This window comes from Apodemus sylvaticus, chromosome 1 (assembly GCF_947179515.1).
Source record: "Apodemus sylvaticus chromosome 1, mApoSyl1.1, whole genome shotgun sequence".
Classification (NCBI taxonomy): Eukaryota; Metazoa; Chordata; class Mammalia; order Rodentia; family Muridae; genus Apodemus; species Apodemus sylvaticus.
Window position 1 is genome coordinate 199059496 of NC_067472.1, and position 11538 is coordinate 199071033.

The following is an 11538-nucleotide window of genomic DNA, read 5'->3' on the forward strand; positions in this document are numbered from 1 at the left end:
GAATAAAAGGAGCACTGTCACGCCTGTGCATGTCTGAGCTAAACTGGCCACCTCAGAAGTCTTCACTGCAGGTTTTCACAACATCTCCTGATTGAAAAATGGTCCACAGCAGCTGATAATGTTAGAACTCCTGGGGCATCAGGCAAGAACCTCACAGCGAGAGATCTGGAGGGCACAAGGAACGTCCACACACAATCTCAATTTCATATAGCTAGAGATGCCATAAACTACACTAGGGAAAAAGCTATGTCATCACCCGATGAGGTTCCATGTAAATCTGAGATGTCCCCAATGCTTGTGCAGGGCCAGCGAGATGGCTCCTTTGACAAAGGTGCTTGCCACCAAGCCTGATGACCTGAGTTCAATTCCTGGGGCCAGCACATGGAAGGAGAGGACTGACTCCTGAAAATTACTTCCTCTTACACACTGAATAAAGAAATAAATGTTTTCTTAAAGTAAATAAGTATGTGTGGAATGTGTGGGATCATAGCGGTGGAGAAGGTGTAGTCATACTTCCTAGACCTGTGTTAACCTGTGGGTCTGACCACTTTGGGAAGGTGAATGACCTATTCATGGGGTCAAATATCAAAGATCCAGCCCATCAGATATTTACATGATAATAACAGTAGTAAAAGTGGAGTTACAAAGCAGGGAGGAAAATCACTTTATGGTTGGGGTCACCACAGCATGAAGAACTGCATGAGAGGACAGCAGCAGCAGCAAGGCTGAGAACACTGATCTAGATCCTTAACCCAGGAGTCAGCATTCTAGAATCCCCTGCCATCTGTCACCATCACTGAGGACCTGTCCCCACCTGCAGCTGTCTGCTGAGTTCAGCCAAGTGTTCTGAGAACCCTCGGTGACTGTGGCCCCTCACATCCTGCACCAGAGAGGAAAAATGGTGGTCCTCTCAGTAGGCTCAAAGGAGAAAAATACAAAAGATATAACATCTCTCTGTACTCCCAGGTTTTTGTACACCTAAGTCTTTGTAAACTAGTAAATAACCCAATAAAGAGGTCCAGAAGCAAAGCACCAAAAACCTCATGCTGAGGGGCTGGAGAGATGGCTCAGCGGTTATGAGCACTGACTGCTCTTCTGGAGGTCTTGAGCCCAAATCCCAGCAACCACACGGTGGCTCACAACCATCTGTAATGAGATCTGTCACCCCCTTCTGGTGTGTCTGAAGACAGCTACAGTGTACTCACAAATAATAAACAAATAAATATTTTAAAAAATGTCATGCTGAAAGAAGAGATCATTTAAAATGATGCCCTTTCTGTTTTGTGTGCGTGCATGCATGTGTGTGTCCCTGTGTCTATGTGTGGCAGTCAGAGGACAACTTAGGAGAGTCAGTTCTCTGCTTCCATCAAGCGAGACCCCAGGATCAGACTCAGGCTCTCAGGCGTTACAGCAACTTTATTTTGGGTGGTGGGAGTGGGGAGGCATGTCACAACAATGACAGCACTGGACCAGACTGGACAGGGGACAGGGAGGAGGTCTAGCTCCATGATGGAGCAGTTGTGGGACACACTCAAGGACCACGCTTGTGTTCCACACCCAGCCAGCCATGCTTTAAAACTATTTTAAAAATTATATATATATATATATAAATTATATATATATAATTTTATATAAATATATAATATATATATAAAGTTGATATAAAAACCGGCAATCTTCCCATAATATATAAATATTATATATTTATATGCATATATATAAATGTATACACACACACAGACACACACACACATATATATATATTTTTTTTTTACATTGATCTTCCATGTCCATTTGAAGCTGCCCAATGAATGGGCAAGACTTAGATTAGATGGAACCCTGTATAGTTTTTCCATATATACATCTACAGAAGTTCAATCTAAACATTAGGTATAGCAAGTCGTTAATAACTTACAGTAAATTAGAGCAACATTAACTGTACCCATAAAGGTCAGTTAATGCTAGTGTGTTCTTTATTTCTTGGATTTACCACTTATTTGTTTAATTTATTACACTTATTTATTCATCTGTAAATTGTGTGTGAGTGAGTGGCTCAGAGGACAACTTGCAGGAGTATGTTTCCTCCTTCTGCCAAGTGGGTCTTAGGGATTAATCTCGGGTCTTCAAGGCTTGATGTCAAGTAAACCTGCTAAGCCTTCTCACTGACGACCCCTTCCCCACTTAATATTTTCAAATATTGCCAAATTTTGATAGTGGGCAGCCTAAGCCAGGAAAAGAAGAGCCTTGGTAATCACAGTTAGAACTCAAAATTTGCCACACGTGTTGCACACGCCTGTGGTCCTAGCACTCAGAAGGCTGAGGCAGGAAGAGCCCGAGTTCGAGGCCAGCTTGGACTGTAGTGGGGACGAGCAGAGACCGAGAGACTGTCTATGCTCATTTATCCGCTCCTCTTAAATGCCAGATAATGATGGAACAAATCCAATGACAACGCGCAGGGGATGACGGGATCCCTCTCAGCTCTGTCTGTCTCTTCCAAGGGCGCAAAGCCACACCCAGCCTCCGCCATCAGTCACATCCTTCTTCCTTCGCCCCTGGCCCAATGAGCAGAAGTGACACGTTGGCAGTCACTTGGCCCCACAGCCCTGCTCTGCCGAGTTCCTGCTGCCGAGTGTGAAGGGCGAACCCAGAGCCCCAGGGCGGAGTGTCAGCTGATCTGCGCTTTTTCCTCTTGTGTGCATTTCTATTCTTTATTTGAGGAGGAGGCATCTGCGCTTCATTTGTCTTCCCCTTTTCCTCCCTCATGCATCCCGTGTCATGGCTGCGTGGACGACTTACTTTTAAGCCTTGACACTTTGCGGTGCTTACGGTTAACCTTGTTTTTTTTTTATTTTTTAGGAAAACAAAAATGACTCCTAGACTGAATCCTCTCCTGCTCGCTCCGGCTGGATCCACAGACCGTCCTGCTGACGTTATCTGACTTTTTCGGACTTGGAAGTAAGTAGAGCTAACCGGCCATGAGAGATCGTCAGCTGCAGACCTCGGAGGAGCCGGTGTTCCTGAAGACTCCCAGATACAGAGAAACTCAATAATGTGGAGGCATCGCGAGGGTTGGATACCTGGGAATGCAGAGGGTAGAGATATATTTATACATTTATAATCGTGTTTGTGAGGCCGAGAATCAGAAGAACCTACCACGAAGCAGGCAGATATGGACACACCAAGTGTTTGTGTCTAAGCCCTTCCGTGAGTTCAGTTCCTCGAGCAAGAGATCTTCCATGTTCCGTTTCCGGGGTCTAATCCTTTGAAGACTCCCATTTTCCTTTTTCTTGGCTGTTTGGTAAATGCATGGGCAGAGAGACTGCTCTTGCATGTCAATAAAAGGGGTCTTGACTGTTGGCTGGAGTGTTGAGTTGTGGCACCTGGGGCTAAATCAATATATCAAAGTCCTGACCTCTAATACTTCAAAAGGTGGCAAGAAGAGGCACTTGAACACTGGCCACTCCCAGGGGCGTGTCCTGCTCAGGGAAGAGTGTTTCTCCTTCTCAGTAGCTATCAAGTGCCACCAGCTCCCCAGTTAGGAGTCCATCCATGCTAAAATGTTGACTAGCTTGATCTTGCTCAGGCAAACCCAGCCACTGAGAGTTTGTGTGTGCAGCAACTGCATCATGTCCCAGACACTGCTTTTCACAGTTCTCCTTCTGTATTCTGGCATTTAAATTCTCTCCAAATTCTCCCACAAGATTATTTCAGGAAGCAAAGCCTCATCTAAGGAATAGTCATGGTTGAGTCAGATCCCTTTTCTGTTTGCAGCTTCAGACACAAGGAAGACTGTTTGTAATTTTGCAACTCTGCCAACTGGCAGCCACCAGTTAGAGGAGATGTAGGGCCTAGGGCTTCCGGGTTTCAGTGTGTGATCCTCTGATCTCTGAGTTCAGAGCACACTGAAAATGGACCACAGCAACTTATTTCTTACACTGACCATGAGGGAGGAGGGGCTGCACCAGGTAGAGTGGCCTGAGCAGAGTCTGGTCTGGATTCTTAGACGTTTCCTCTTCCTACAGCGTCTGATCTAGTTGGGTTGTCACTAATGATAGGAAAACAGCCCCACACCACACTGACAGCTGCCTGGGGAATTCTTTTCAGAGCCCCCTTCCACCCATAGGCAAACCCAAGATTTGTGGCTTCAACAAAGAAATTAATTTCAGAGCAAGCCAGATGTGAGGCCAAGTTGGGTTTTTTTTTTTTAATTAGGTACATTCCTTATTTACATCTCAAATATTGTTCCCTTTCCTGGTTCCTCCCTCCCCCAAAAATCCCATAAGCCATCTCCCCTTCCCCAATCAACCCCTCCCCGCTTCCCTGTCCTGGTATTTCTCTACATTACTGCATCAAGTCTTTCCAGGACCAAGGGCCTCTCCTCCCTTTGGTGTCTAACAAGACCTTCCTCTGCTGCCAATGTGTTCTGGAGCCATGGGTAATTCCATGTGTATGCTTTGGTTGATGGTTTTGTCCCTGGGAGCTCTGGGAGTACTGGGTGACTCATGCTGTTGTTCCTCCTGTGGTGCTGCAAACCTCTTCAGCTCCTTGGGTCCTTTCTCTATCTCCTCCATTTGGGACCCTGCGCTCAGTTCAATGGCTGGCCTCTGTATTCTTAAGAAAATAGAAAAGGATGTCAGAAGAAAGAGAGAGAGAGAGATCAGATCCCTTGGAACTGGAATTATAGGCAGTTATGAGCTGTCTGTCACCAGTATTGTGATCTGAACTTGTGGCCTGCCAGAGCATTACTTGAGTTTAACTGCTGGGCCACCTCTAACTTCTCATCTATTTTTAATTAGAAAGATAATAGCCTTACTGAGGTCCCGAGAAAGGCTAATCTGACTTGATTCTTATTTCTATTAGCAATCTAATTAGGACTTTTTCTCTTCTATTTCTGGGTGAAGGATTTTTTTCTGTTTTATTATTATTATTATTTATTCAAAAGGAAAGTAAAAACACTTTATGATAAAATTAAAGATTTACATGGAAACTATTTCAGATAAACACGTTAAAATTGACAATTTTCATGGAAAATTAAAGAGTAAAGTGGTAGACATGTAAAACTGCTAAATTAATTGAAATATGAAATCGAATCATTTTATAATAGAATTGAAGATTAACATGGAAAATATTTCTGATAAAACTGTATACAAAATTTAGATGTTAAAAATTTTAAACATAATTAGGATTGAAGATTAGCATGGAAAATTTTATATAGTTATAATGATAGACAAAAGTATTCCTAAGTTGATTGAAAGTGGAGTTATGAACATTTTCTGATAAACTTGAACATTTACATTTCTGAAAATATTTCTGATAAAATTGAAGAAATATATAGAAAAATGTAAAAATTAAAGATTATTATGAAATTATACAGATAAAATGATAGGCATAAAGATAATTCTAAGTTGATTGAAGGTGGAATTATAAACATTTTCAGATAAAATTGAAGATTAACATGGAAAATATTTTTGGTAATATGCAAAAAATATATAGACAAACATGTTAAAATTGGATAATTTTACATATAAAATGGTAGATATAAAACTTTTTTCTAAATTAACTAAAGGTAAAATTAGAAACATTTGTGACAAAATCAGATTTACATTGAAAACATTTCTGATAAAATAGAGGAAGTATATAGAAATATTAAAATTGAAGATTATTATGAAAAATAATGCAGATAAAATTATAGTCATAAAAATTACTAAATTAATTAAAAGGGGAATTACAAACATTTTCTGATTAAATTGAAGATTTACATGAGAACTATTTCATTAGTCTATGTCATTTTATTGGAGAGTTGAGTCCATTGTTGTTAAGAAATATTAAGGAATAATGATTGTTGCTTCCTGTTATTTTTGATGTTATTTTTATGTTTGTGTGGGTATCTTCTTTTGGGTTTGTTCGAAGCAGATTACTTTCTTGCTTTTTCTAGGGTGTGGTTTCCCTCCTTGTGTTGGCATTTTCCATCAATTATCCTTTGTAGGGCTACATTTGTAGAAAGATAATGCATAAATTTGGTTTTATCATGTTATCTTGGTTTCTCCATCTATGATGATTGAGAGTTTTGCTGGGTATAGCAGCCTCGGTTGGCATTTGTGTTCTCTTAGGGTCTGTATGAGGTCTGCCCAGGATCTTTTAGCTTTCATCATCTCTGGTGAGATGTCTGGTGTGATTCTGATAGGTCTGCCTTTATAAGTTACTTGCCCTTTTTCCCTTACTGCTTTTAATATTCTTTCTTTGTTTGGTGAATTTGGTGTTTTGATTATTATGTGCTGGGAGGACTTTCTGTTCTGGTCCAGTCTGTTTGGAGTTCTGAAGGCTGCTTGTATGTTCACGGGCATCTCTTTCTCTAGTGAGAAGTTTTCTTCTACAATTTTGGTGAAGATATTTACTGGGCCTTTAAGGTGTAAATCCTCACTCTTGTCTATACCTATAATCCTTAGGTTTGGTCTTCTCATTGTGTCCTGGAGTTCCTGGATGTTTTGGGTTACCAGCTTTATGCATTTTGCATTTTCTTTGACTATTGAGTCAATGTTTTCTATGGTATCTTGAGCATCTGAGGTTCTTTCTTCTATCTCTTGTATTCTGTTGTTGATGTTTGCATCTATGACTCCTGAATTCTTTCCAAGGTTTTCTGTCTCCAAAGATGTCTCACTGTGATTTCTTTATTGTTTCTGCTTCCATTTTTAGATTCTGGATGGTTTTGTTCAGTTCCTTCACTTGATTGTTTGTGTTTTCCTGTAATTCTTTAAGGGATTTTTTTCTGTTTCTTCTTTAAGGGCTTCTTCTGCCTGCTGACCCATGATCTCCTGTATTTCTTTAAGGGATTTTTGTGTTTCCTCTTTAAGGGCTTTTACCTGTTGTCTGATGTTCTCCTGTATTTCTTTAAGGGATTTATTTAAGTCTTTCTTGAAGCCCTCTATCTGCATCATGAGATGCTATTTTATTTTTTAAATTTTTTTATTGAATATTGTCTTCATTTACATTGCCAATGGTAAAACCATTTCTGGTATCCCCCCTCCCCTAAGACCCTCAACCCCTCCCCTTCCTCCTTCCCCCTGCCTCTACCTATATGCCTCTCCACCCAACATACTCCCTCCCCTCCCTCCGTTTCCCTTTGTTCGGGCCTCTGTTGAGCCTTTACCTGACCAAGGACCATTCCTCCCACTGATGCCCGACAAGGCATTCCTATGCCACATTTTTTGACTAGAACCATATGTGCCCCTTGGTTGATGGTTCAGTCCATGGGAGTCTTGGGACATGTGTTTGGCTGAAATTATTGTTCTTTCCATGGGGTTGTAAACCCCTTCAGCTCCTCTGGACCATCCTCCAGCTCCTCCATTTGGGACCCCATGTCAAGTCCAATAGCTGGTTGCTAGCATCTGCCTCTGTATTTTTAAGGCTCTGGCAGGGCACCTACGAGAAACCCATGGCATGCTCCTTTTGGTATATACTTCTTGTCATCTATAGTAGTGTCAAGGTTTGTTGACTGTTTATGGGATGAATCCCCAGGTAGTGCAGTCTCTGGGTGGCTTTTACTTCAGTCTGTGTTCCACACATTGTCTGCCTTATTGCTCCTGTGACAATTTTGTTTCCTTTCTTAGGGGAACCAAAACACCCTCACTTAAGTCCTCCTTCTTCTTGAGCTTGGTGAATTGTAACTTGTTTATTTTGAGATTTTGGGCTAACATCCATTTATTAGTGAGTGCATATCATTTGTGTTCTTTTGTGATTGGGTTGTCTTGCTCAGGATGACACTTTCTAGTTCCATCCATTTGCCTAAGAATTTCATACATTCATTTGTTTTAATAACTGAATAGTACTCCATTGTGTATATATACCATAGTTTCTGTATCCATTCCTCTGTTGAGGGACATCTGGCTTCTTTCCATGCAGACAGGCAGGAAGATCAATGGGATAGAATTGAAGACCCAGAAGTGAACCCACACAGATACGGTCACTTGATATTTGACAAAGGAGCTAAAAACATCCAGTGGAAAAAAAAGATAGCATTTTTAACAAATGGTGCTGGATCAATTGGAGACCTGCATGCAGAAAAATGCAAATCAACCCATTCTTATCTCCTTGTATAAAGCTCAAGTCCAAGTGGATCAAGGATCTACACATAAAACCAGACATACTGAAGCTTATAGAGGAGAAAGTGGAGATGAATCTTGAACACGTGGGCACAGGGGGAAAGTTCCTTAACAGAACACCAATGGCTTATGCTCTAAGAACAAGAATTGACCAATGGGACCTCATAAAACTGCAAAGCTTCTATAAAGCAAAGGACACACTCAATAGGACAAAATAGAAACCAACAAATTGGGAAAAGATCTTTACCAACCCTACATCTGATAGAGGGCTAATATCCAATATATACAAAGAACTCAAGAAGTTAGTCTCCGGAGAGCCAAATAGCCCCTATTAAAAATTGGGGTACAGAGCTAAACAGGGAATTCTCAACTGAGGAAACTCAAATGGCTCTAAAGCACCTAAAGAAATGTTCAGCATCCTTAGTTATCAGGGAAATGCAAATCAAAACAACCCTGGGATTGCACCTTACACCAGTCAGAATGGCTAAGATGAAAAACTCAGGGAACAGTAGTTGCTGAAGAGGATGTGGGGAAAAAGGAACACTTCTCCATTGTTGGTTGGATTGCAAACTGGTAAAACCACTCTGGAAATCAGTTTGCGCACTCCTGGGCATATTACCCAGAAGATGCTCCTATATGTAATAAGGACACATGCTCCACTATGTTCATAGCTGCCTTATTTATAATAGAGATATGATTTTAAATCCATCTCTTGTTTTTCCAGGGTGTTGGGGTATCTGGGACTTGCTGTGGTGGGAGAACTGGGTCCTGATGTTGCCATGTGGCCTTGGTTTCCGTTGGTAGGGTTCTTTTCACCATCTGGTGCTAACTGGTATTGTTTTCTCTGGCTGGAGTTTATTTCTCCTCTGGGCCTGTAAGCCTGTGTCCTTACTCCTCTGAGCTCTCTCTCTCTCTCTCTCTCTCTCTCTCTCTCTCTCTCTCTCTCTCTCTCTCTCTCTCTCTTCAAAAGGCTGTGCAGTTTCCTGGCTCCCTGGTGCCAATGGAGGCAGGAAGACTTCTGTCCCAGCTGCTCCACTGACCTTATGCCCTGTGTGCTCCTAGCTGGTCCCCTCCAGAGAGAAGGTGGAGACCTCACCTCTGAGCTCAGAAGTGAAGGCACTGCTGGGAGATCACTCTCTCCTGGCAGGCTGTGCCTGGCAGGCTGTGCACAGAAGGCTGTGGAGTCTTCTGGCTCCCTGGTGCCAATGACGGCAGGAAGACTTTCTTCCCAGCTGCTCCACTGATCTTATGGATGAAGGAAGTTTTAAAGCACATTTTTATAATTTTATTAGATCTATGAGAATTTCATATGATATGTTTTGATCATATTCTTTTCTTAACTCTTAACTCTTTCTAGATCCATCCATCCTTCTCTTTCCACACAACTTTGTGTCATCCCTCACTCTCCCATCAGTGCCCATACGTGTTATCCAAGCATTCTTGGACATGTGGTCTTGTACTGGAGTGTGGCCAAGGACTGCTCTTAAAGCAAAGCCTTTCATCCAGCAGCGAACAGTTACAGCTCATCAGCTGGGGTGCAGCTTCATGCCGGACTCCACTCCCCATGCTGGGTTTGGTCTTTATTTATTTGGGCATCCCTAGATCAAGGGCCTGTAAAAAGTATGTGTTTATAGGAATCATTCACTCCTTTGACCTACACTTAGCCCTACAAATAGGGGCAAATACCCTTTTTAATCACACTCTATCTTATTCCCTTCTCCGTAAATTCCACAAGTAACCTTGTTTGACTAGAACCCCTGTTCACCCCTGTACAAGCTGGGAAAATCCATCTTCCCCTCCTTCCCCAAACCCTCATGCTCAGAGAAAACTCCATGCCAACCTGTCACTGGTCCTTGTCTCCACCTTTCCGGGAACCCTAAGAGTTCCCTCCATGGGGCTGAGGTTCTGACCATGTATGGACACAGTACCAGCTCCTTTACCCTGCTTTACCCTGGATGTGAGATTCTGGAACCCACCTGAGAGCGGCTGTCCTATGAACCTGCCTTTATCTACATTTTGTATGTAGTAATGTAAACATAAAAATTAGTGTCAATGGTCCCCCAAAAGCAAAACACTTAAGATAACTTTATTTCAATTATAAAACGGGATCCACAGCTGTGAGGTAATAAACACGTAAGAATGGAAGCTAGGCAACCGTCAGGGAAGCTCCCTCCTACAGCCGCTGGGAGTAAACCCAGAGGCACACAGCCAGGCGCTGAGCGGAGACCTTGAAATACTCAGCCCTGATGGGTGATTATCAAACCCCAGAGTCATCTCTCCCAGGCCCCAAGTCAGAGCACAGAGAACCTATGAAGAGTATAAGAGTCCGAGGAAATGGAGGACACCACGAAAACAAGGCTTCTAAATCAGCTGAGCAAATGTCTCATGAACTCACTCGGACTGAGCAGCACACACAGGACCTGCACCGTTCTGCACCGGGTCTTCTGTGTAAGCATTATGGCTTCCAGCTGAGCATTTTCAGAGCAGTCCTGAGTGTGAGAATGAGTGGGTCTCTGATTCTTGGGCCTTCTAAGATCTTTTCTTTTTGTTGGCTTGTCTTGTCCAACTTCAATGTTTTGTTTTATCTTACTACATTTTATTCCATTATGTTTGGTGGTTATCTCTTAGGACACTGTTATTTTCTAATGAGAGACAGAAAGGGAAGTGATCCTGATTGGGGTTGGGTAGGTGGTTAATGGTAAGGAACTGGGAGGAGTAGGAGGCAGGAAATGGAAACTAATCACAATATATTGTATGGGAGAAGAGTCTATTTTCAACAAAATGTAATGAACGAATAAATAAATAAATAAATAAATAAATAAATAAATAAAATGAGTACAAGGCATCTAGTGATGGTTTGTATATGCTCGGCCCAGGGTGTGGCACTATTTGAAGTTGTGGCCTTGTTGGAGTAGGTGTGGTCTTGTTGGAGTAGGTGTGTCACTGTGGGTGTGGGCTTTAAGACCCTCATCCTAGCTCCCTGGAAGCCAGAATTCTGCTAGCAGCCTTCAGATGAAGATATAGAACTCTCAGCTCCTCCTGCCTGGTGCTACCATGTTCCTGCCTTGATGATAATGAACTGAACCTCCAAACCTGTAATCCAGCCCCAATTAAATGCTGTCCTTTTAAGAGTTGTCTTGGTCATGGCGTTTGCTCACAGCAGTAAATAAGACACACCTAGAGGGAGAAGGATGGTTGACTTTGACCTTGTCTAGGATGGAGGGCTTCTGGTAGGAAGGAGCATCACATCTAATGTTGAAAATATGTGTAGAGTCCAAGAAGCTGAGGGAAAGGCATGGCTGCGGCTCCTGGTGTGGAGACCCCACCCTTAGTGAGAGGGTTGTGTAGCCTGAGTGTCAGCAATGATCCAGCCTTGAGGCTTTCTCTCATATGACAATCCTTCATCCTTTTGCTTCACGGGAACCTTAGAGAATACCCA